Source organism: Triticum dicoccoides, chromosome 6B (assembly GCF_002162155.2).
Source record: "Triticum dicoccoides isolate Atlit2015 ecotype Zavitan chromosome 6B, WEW_v2.0, whole genome shotgun sequence".
Classification (NCBI taxonomy): domain Eukaryota; kingdom Viridiplantae; phylum Streptophyta; class Magnoliopsida; order Poales; family Poaceae; genus Triticum; species Triticum dicoccoides.
The window spans coordinates 416,263,044-416,271,493 of record NC_041391.1 but is presented as its reverse complement, the minus strand read 5'-3'; positions in this window follow the sequence as shown (position 1 = coordinate 416,271,493).

Sequence of the window (8,450 nt, the reverse complement as noted above, 5' to 3'; positions counted from 1 at the left end):
GGGATTTTTCTATGGTACATCTGGTGCTATGGCAAATGAAATCGGTATACCTTTTGCTAGAGTGCAGGTCCTATGTGGTGGGGCTAGTGGTGTGGTCAGTGAAGTATGGGTACAGTCTGCTGGATTCGGTCCTACATTTTGTGTCACAGCTCTATCGAACATGGTAAAGAAGAGCAAGAAGATTTTGGATAATAAAATGTTGGTTGCGCAGTGCCCACACATGATGAACCAGAGCGCATTAAGAATGCAACTCCCAGCTGTCTCTCGACCATTTCAGGCGGCTGGATGAAGATCCTACGTCTCCTAACCCTTCTTCTTCCTCGTCTCTGATTCTTCCCATACAGAACACCGCACGGGCCACCGGCCGGACCACCGGCCGCCACCGCCTGTGTTCCTCCGCCACCCACACCCCCCACTCGCATCGAGTTTTCTTCGTTCGGCGAGGCCCCACAACCACCCGAGTCCCTTGGATCGCATCGGTGAACTCCGGCGAGCTCTGAAAAATTAACTGACCCAATTTTGAAATTTAGTCTATTGTGATTTAACTAGTGTGGAATATAAAAGGGGAAAACCATAAGCATTGGGAGCATAGTGTTGAATGTGCCATGGCGGATCTGAAGGTGCAAACCGGACAAAGGCAACTTCGCAACCAAGACAAGAACTCAGAGTAAAGCAGTGGCGATCTATTTTCTTGCTGCGATAAATAAGTTGAGCAGATACGAAAGAGTACCGCCTCTGGTGCGGCGCCGTGTACGCATCTGGTGAAAATTTGATGGTGCTGTGGTAGCGATGGCTGTCGGCGGCGTGGAAGCAGATCTAGGAGGGTAGACGGTGGCGGCGGGGCGCGGTGGACGAGACGGTCGTAGGAGCGGCGCCGGCAAGGTGGACGAAGGCGTGGATGAGAGAGGTCGATCTCTTGTAATGGACAGCGGCATCGGGGTATCAACTCCGGCATGGTGGAGGAGGACGGTGGTGGATGGGGTGGCGGACAGCGGCGGACGGAGGAGGGTGGGGTGGAGAGGGTGTTTTGGCGCCCATGGAGTACGAATGGGGAAAAGGGAGGTAGAGAGGAAGGGGGAACCATGTAGTCAGGGCGCGCTTGTCTCAAATGCGAGGAAATTTACAAACTTAGCCCCCGTTTCAAATTTCTACTACATCACAGCAACATTAGTCGGTTGGGGATAGGACGGTAATCTTGCATACACCGAATATTTGCCGACGAGAGTTTGTTTTTGGCGCCCACCGTGTATGAATATGAATCGGGGAGGGAGTCGATTTCGGCCGAGGGCACACTGTGTTTTTGCGCCCACCGTGTATGAATCCGGGTGAGAGGCGGTTACGTCACGTTTGGGTGAAATTACAAACCTACCCCTATCGAAACCTATAGAAATCTAGCAGATAGGCTTTGCACGGAAGGGATAGGCAGTAGTGATTTCCATCTCACAGATTTTGGTTTCGGGCGGTTACTGCGACTTTCCCCGCTTCGTTCAAATTTTGCACAGTGCACGTTTACCGTGCCAACTCAATTCGAATCCCGTTTGTATTCTACTATTTTTTCGGGCGGGATCCATTATCAATTGGAATTACATTCTATATACATCATTTTTTTACATATATACTTTCAAAAGCACAACAAAGAATTCTACTCCTTTATATGTATAATATGATTTACAAATACAACGATCTCGAAATCTTAAGGTTGAATTCGAAACAATTTAACCAAATTATGTTCTACTAAAATGTATGGATCAGTAATATCTACATATTAAATAACATAGATGTGCGTGAATTCATATGAGTATGCATGTTTGATAGATCAATTTTGGTTCGAGTATGGATTACATGTATCATCATCTCGAATTCAAATATTTGAATCCCTTTTTTGTTCACTCCTTTCACGCCCATCTCTCTCGCATGCATGCTCCTTCAGGTAGCCATCACTCTCTTTTCTCCACCTCACCTGCACGCTCACTTCATGTTTCTCCTATCCTCGCAAACATGGTCTCTCGACGTCTCCCTTGATAAGTGTCACACTCTCCCTATCATTATACATTACATGGTTTTCATTATCTCTCACGTCTCTACTGTTCTCTGGTATCACTCGGTACCTAAGCTTTCTTTTTCACCGCCACACACACAGTCTCCACTCGTCTTTCACTTTGTCTTTCTCTCTATGGGATTCTCTCACACACCCTATATGTCTCTACATATGACTCATACCACTAAAATTACTCTCTCTCGCTCCTGTAGACACAACATTTGTTGCGGTCTCCTTTTCGTCTCCATCCCAGACTGACACCGATCAGACAACCCCGACTACCATCTCCTCTCTCTCTCTCTCTCACAGACACACACACACACAACTCCTGCTTCCACCCCCTTCCCGACTACTGTCTCTCTCCCTCACACACAAAACTCTCGCTTTCGCACCCCGAATCGTATTTCTCTCACAAGCATTTATCGACTAGCTAGCCTCTAGATAGGTTTATACACCCACACACGCATGCTTCCACCATTGCATACATGTCTCTCTCTCGCTCCTTGTATCTATGTAACTTTTTCTTCTCTTCTTGAGACACGCCCTCTCGATCGTGCACACACACACTATCGCCTCATTTTAAGCTGATACCCTATCGCACACACACTACTTGTGTCTTTGTCACACATGCACTCCATCCTCCTCCACTCTCCGTCTCTCTCACACACACATGGGATTTTTGCAACAACTAGCAAGATGCCATGCATTGCACGGAACATCGAGATGCATTTGTATGAGTAGTTTATCTTGTGGGGGAAAAGGATGAACGAGGGAAGACCTTATTTGCAAATGTGGAGAAGGGTGTGGGTATCTTTTTTGCAAAACTGCCATAGTTTCCTTCCTATCCGTCAGATATAGATCGGACGGCCTATATTGCAGGATGGCAGGCACACGATCATCACCGACAATGCTTTCTATAAGAGTAGGGATAAAAAATAGAGTTGGTGATGATGGTGGGCCTGCCATCCTGCAATGTAGGTCGCCCGGTTTATATCTGACGGATAGGAAGGAAAATATGGCAATTTACCCACACTCTTCACCACATTTGCAGATAAGGCCTTCCCTCATTCATCCTTTTCTCCCGCGAGATTTTCATGTTCCGTGCAATGCACGGGCATCTTGCTAATAAGAGTAGAAATTAGACATATACCACTTCTTGAATCTTGAAACCAACAACATGCCTCCCTTATCTCATCAAAACTGCCAAAGGAATATATTTTTAGTGATATACGTATTTCAAAACTAGACATTTTTTTCGATCAAATCAGTGAATATTTATTAATCTACTTTGATCGTGTGGCAACGCATTGGCACATTGCTAGTAGTTATTATAATTTTTTGGACACCAGACAAACGGTGGAGTACATATACGAAGAGAAGAGGTGCACGCACGCAGTCGGCCTCTCGCTGTCTCGCACACACGAGTGTTACGTAAAGGCGATGTTAACAAATAAACCCTAAAACCCTAGGTTCATGATTGCTGCATTCGCGGGTACCGGGTACGTGATGGAGCACCTTTGTAGGAGTTGATGGTCGGGACCACAGGTGAACGACTTGGAGCGTCGTGGCTTGCCAGTTGCCACAGACCGAGTAGCCACGTATAAAATATTGTTTTTAGTGGGGTTAAGAGTTCCGATTTTAAATGGCACGTTATAAGTAGTATGTAGTTTTTAGAACGATTGGTATGGAGCGAAAATGGAATTCGTAGTACTACGTACCTCCTTGGCGTATGGTTGTATGGGTTTATGTTACGAGATGTTGAACCTGGTAGTTCTAGGAAAAATACTATGGTTTAGATTTAGATGCTAGTTTTCAGTAATCGGAAGGGGAAACCCTTCTTTGATTAAAAAAAACTACTACCTCTATTCTGGTTTACTAGTCCCCATCGTACTTTGGGTCAAAGTTTGTCCATGAATTTTACTTGTAAAATGTGAATGGAAAACGAGATTTTGTTATACCCAAACAAAAAAGGACTGGAGGGAGTGATTGCTCTGACACGGATGCGACCTCTCATAGCGCAGGCATTGAACCGGCGCGCCGGCCAAGAGGGTTGCACTCGCTGTAGACACTACAGGAATCTGCTACTTTGCCATCTGCCACGGCGGACGGCAAAGGCATGGATGGCAAACGGCAAAGACCTTTGCCGTCAGCCGCGAACGGCAAAAGGTGATGGCAAAGTAGGGGACGGCTAAGAGCTGCGTTGCCGTCTGCTTCGGGCAGCTGACGGTAAAGGGTCCTTTGCCATCAGCAGCGGACGGCAAAGAAGATGGACGGCAATAAATGCGCTGTTACTCCGTTAGGTGGTTAACGGCAGGCCTTTGCCGTCCGCTGCTGACGACAAAGCCTTTGCCGTCAGCCACTGTAGGCAAACTGACCAAATTGGTCAGCCTCCCAGGAAGCACAGCTGCCTGCCACGTGGCCTCTTTGCCGTCTGCTGCTGATGGCAAAGAGCCCTTTGCCGTCGGTGGCAGACGGCAAAGAGCCTACATATTGTTTCTTTTTTTCTGTTTTTTTAATCCAACAATTTTCACAGCAAATATATATGACAACAAATATATATCACATATCCAGCACATAAGTTTCATATCACATATCCAGCACATAAGTTTCATATCACATATCACATCAGTTTCACACATTAGTTTCATCCATACACATCAGTTTCACATATCACATCTAGAACAAGAAGTTTCATACATAAGCAAAGCTAGAACAAGAAGTTTCATACAATGTAAGTTTCATACATAAGCAAGTTTCATTGAAGGAAAAGAAAGCACTCCATCATAGCAAGCTAGCTTCCATGAAGTGAATGAAATCTGCAAAATGGTAAATAAGAAAGTTAGAAATAGGTGACTAGAACAAGAAGAAGACTAGAACAAGAAGTATATGTCATTTATGAGCTAACTTAGGTGAAATGGATCATATATGAGCTAACTAAGTTGAAATGGGTTGTTCATGAGCTAACTTTGGTGAAATGGATCATTTATGAGCTAACTTAGTTGAAATGGGTCATTTATGATCTAACTAAGGTGAAGGCATCGTTTTTGAGCTAAGTAAGGTGAAATGGATCGTTTTTGAGCTAACTTAGGTGAAATGGATCATTTATGAGCTTTTATGAGCTAACTTAGTTGAAATGGGTCGTTTATGACCTAACTTAGGTGAAATGGATCATTTATGAGCTTTTATGAGCTAACTTAGTTGAAATGGGTCGTTTATGACCTAACTTAGGTGAAATGGATCATTTAAGAGCTAGTTTAGGTGAAATGGATCGTTTTTAGCTAACTTAGGTGAAATTGATCGTTTTGGAGCTAACCTAGGTGAAATGGGTCATTTTGGAGCTAACCTAGGTCAAATGGGTCATTTTGGAGCTAACCTAGGTGAAATGGGTCATTTTAAAGCTAACCTAGGTAAAATGGATCATTTATGAGCTAATCTACTAAAATGGGTCATTTCAGAGCTAACTTGGATAAATTGGATCACTTGTAAGCTAACTAAGGTAAAATGAGTCATATCAGAGCTAACTTAGGTAAAATGGATCGTTTATGAGCTAACTAAGTTAATTATGCAATTTTTGACATAAGTAAGCTTATTAAGTCATTTTGAAGGAAAGGAAGCTAACTCTAGGTCATTATGGTAAGCATATTGGAGGAAATAAAGCTAAGTCTAAGTCTAGAGAAACTTACCGCGATCAGGGAGGTGTAGGAGCGGGCTGGGTCGTGCCGGTAGCTGGAGAAGGATCGTGCGATGCGTTTCTGGAGTTAAGCTGCACCAAAGATCATTTCCAATGTCTCGTTAGCATTATGACACTCAAATGTTAAGACTAGCAAGTAATGTCCATTCAAATTAAACTCACCGTGCTCCCAGGAGCAATCACTGGCATCGGCGGAGCGGTCTGACCGGACTTCTCGCACACAGACTGCACATTTGGTTTTCACAACAGAGTCATACTAGTTAGTAATGAGACTCAAATGTTAAGACTAGCAAGTAATCTGCAGAAGAAACTTACCACAAGGAGCTCATACATGGCCCTTGCCTGCATGTCATTCCGTTCCCTCTCCTCCTCCAACATCTTTGTCGTCCTCTCCTCCAACTCCCGCTGCCTCTCTGCCACCTCCGCCAGAAGTTTCTCCGTTCTATCTCTCTCACTCTGTATAGCAGCCTGCAACACCACTCACATGACCATTTGTAATCATTGATGGAAGCGCACACAATGTAATGGAGAAAGATAGCTGAGTATGTATAACTAACCTTGATGGCGAGTTGGACTGGCCGTTCACGAGGCCTTATCTCAGGAGCGGAGCTCGACTGGCGCGCCTTGATCTCCGGGAGAGTGCTAGGACAACAGATAAGTCCATCTCCCATGGCTATGGAGCCATGGGACCTCCCGCCACCAGATATCATCAGCAACTCTGCATCAATGGGACCCTGGCTCGGGTTAAAGTCCTCCCCTTTCCTCGCATTCCCCTAATCCCTATATTGCACGAGCTTTTCGTGGGCGGAGATGTTGGTGAAGTTCTTTGGATCACCAGCCTTGACTTTCTTGTAAGAGCCAGTGTGGGCCATGGCATACAGGTCGTACACCTCTGGCACCTTATCCACCTTATTGTAGCGTGCCTGAAAGAGAGAAACAAAGTAAATTAGTAATTAAAGGGCTAAAGCTAGCATGATGAATGAATTGCATGAATCATGAAGCAAACCACATACCCAGTTCCGCCCGTACTGAAATAAGTTGGAGTTGCCTTGGTGGTGTGGCACACCTTCCATTTGGGCACATTTGTCCTTGGCCTCATTGTGGGTGGCCAGCCATTCTTTTGAGCACCACCCATCGACCAATACCTCCCAACAATCCATCCGATCCGCACACCATCTCTGAGGGGCCTAAGTTAGCAAATAGAAACTTCAGCGCTACGACTATGAATTACTAAATAAAGTAATTAAGTACAAGGCCTTAAGAATTACCTTCATGTACTGCTCCTTACTCAAGAAAATATCGCAGCACTCCTGCTTGGACTTCTTGATACCACGGTTGGCGTAGTAGTCTCGAACAGACTGCACCCGAGCCTCATGTCGTAAGTTCTGAAGTAGGCGCTTGCACTCCTTGTGGATAACATATGCCGCCTCCTCCTCGTATCCCTCCTCACACCTGTAGAATGTCTGCAATCAAATGAGACAATATTGATTAGTACAATTAATAACTAGCTAGTTGAAGATTTTTAATTGTGTAAAGGAGAAATTACCCAGAACTTTCTGATCACCATGTCTGCCCTCGTCTTGCACAAGACACCGTCGATAATCTCACCCGGCAGGGCCAGGGTAGCCAAGTAGTGCTCCCAACTCAATCCAACCTCTGGAAGCCGACCCTCACCAGGCAACATGACAAACCCCGGAAAGTTTTGCCGAATCAGAACTCCAAGGACGGAGTTGGGCCGGCGGACACTTTCATGGTGGCCCCAACCCCTGCAGCATGACAAGGCCAACGCATTAGTTATTTGAAGAAATGTGAATGCAGAAGGTACAAAAAGATTAAATGCACTTACCTCTCCCCATCAGGGAAAGTCAACCACCTCTGCTTGCGGGTCACCGGCACGGACGGGAGCCGTGTAGCACCACGCTGGTAGACGTTGCTCCCCTCCCCTTCCTCCTCAAGACGAGTCGGCTCCCCGCCATCATCAACACGGCCACTCGGCTCCCTGCCATCATCAGCATGGCCACTCGGCTCCTCAGGCTGACCCGACCAAGTACCCCATCCAGACGTGTGCTCCTCCGGGGTCTCGTGGGCCCAACTCTCGTGGGCCGAAGGCCCGTCGACCCGAGGCTCGTGGGCCGAAGACCCGTGGACCGGAGGCTCGTGGACCGGAGTCCGTGTAGCCTCCTCCTCAGACGAGTCCACCCTAGCAGTCACGTGCTCGGGTGAAACAGCTGGGGGCGGCGGCGAGGAACGCGCTGTAAGAGCCACCCTACCTCCTCTCCCGCGACCACGTGCTCTACCTCGGCCCTTCTTCTTACCTTGTCCCCTGCTGGGCACCGTGGTCGACGAAGAAGGGCCCGGCGGTGTCGCCATACTGTCCAGCAACGCTCAGCGGAGAGGTGCGTGTGGAATGGAAGACCTCACACTACGCGCCGACGAAGAAGTGGCCTCGGCGCGCTCCCGACCAGCGCCCACCATCTGTCAACACCTGCCATGACAAAGAATAAACGTAATTAGTAAAACATGAAAAAAAGTACAACAAAACAACTACACATTTAAAACTACCCGATCAACACAATTATATATGATGTTTTTCATAACCAAATCGAAAAATATATGATCTAACTAATAATTCAAAAATATATGACCCAGTCGGGAGGTGTCGGGGGTCGGGGTATCGTGTCGGGGTCGGGGTCGGGGTCTCGGGGTCGGGGTGTCGGGTCG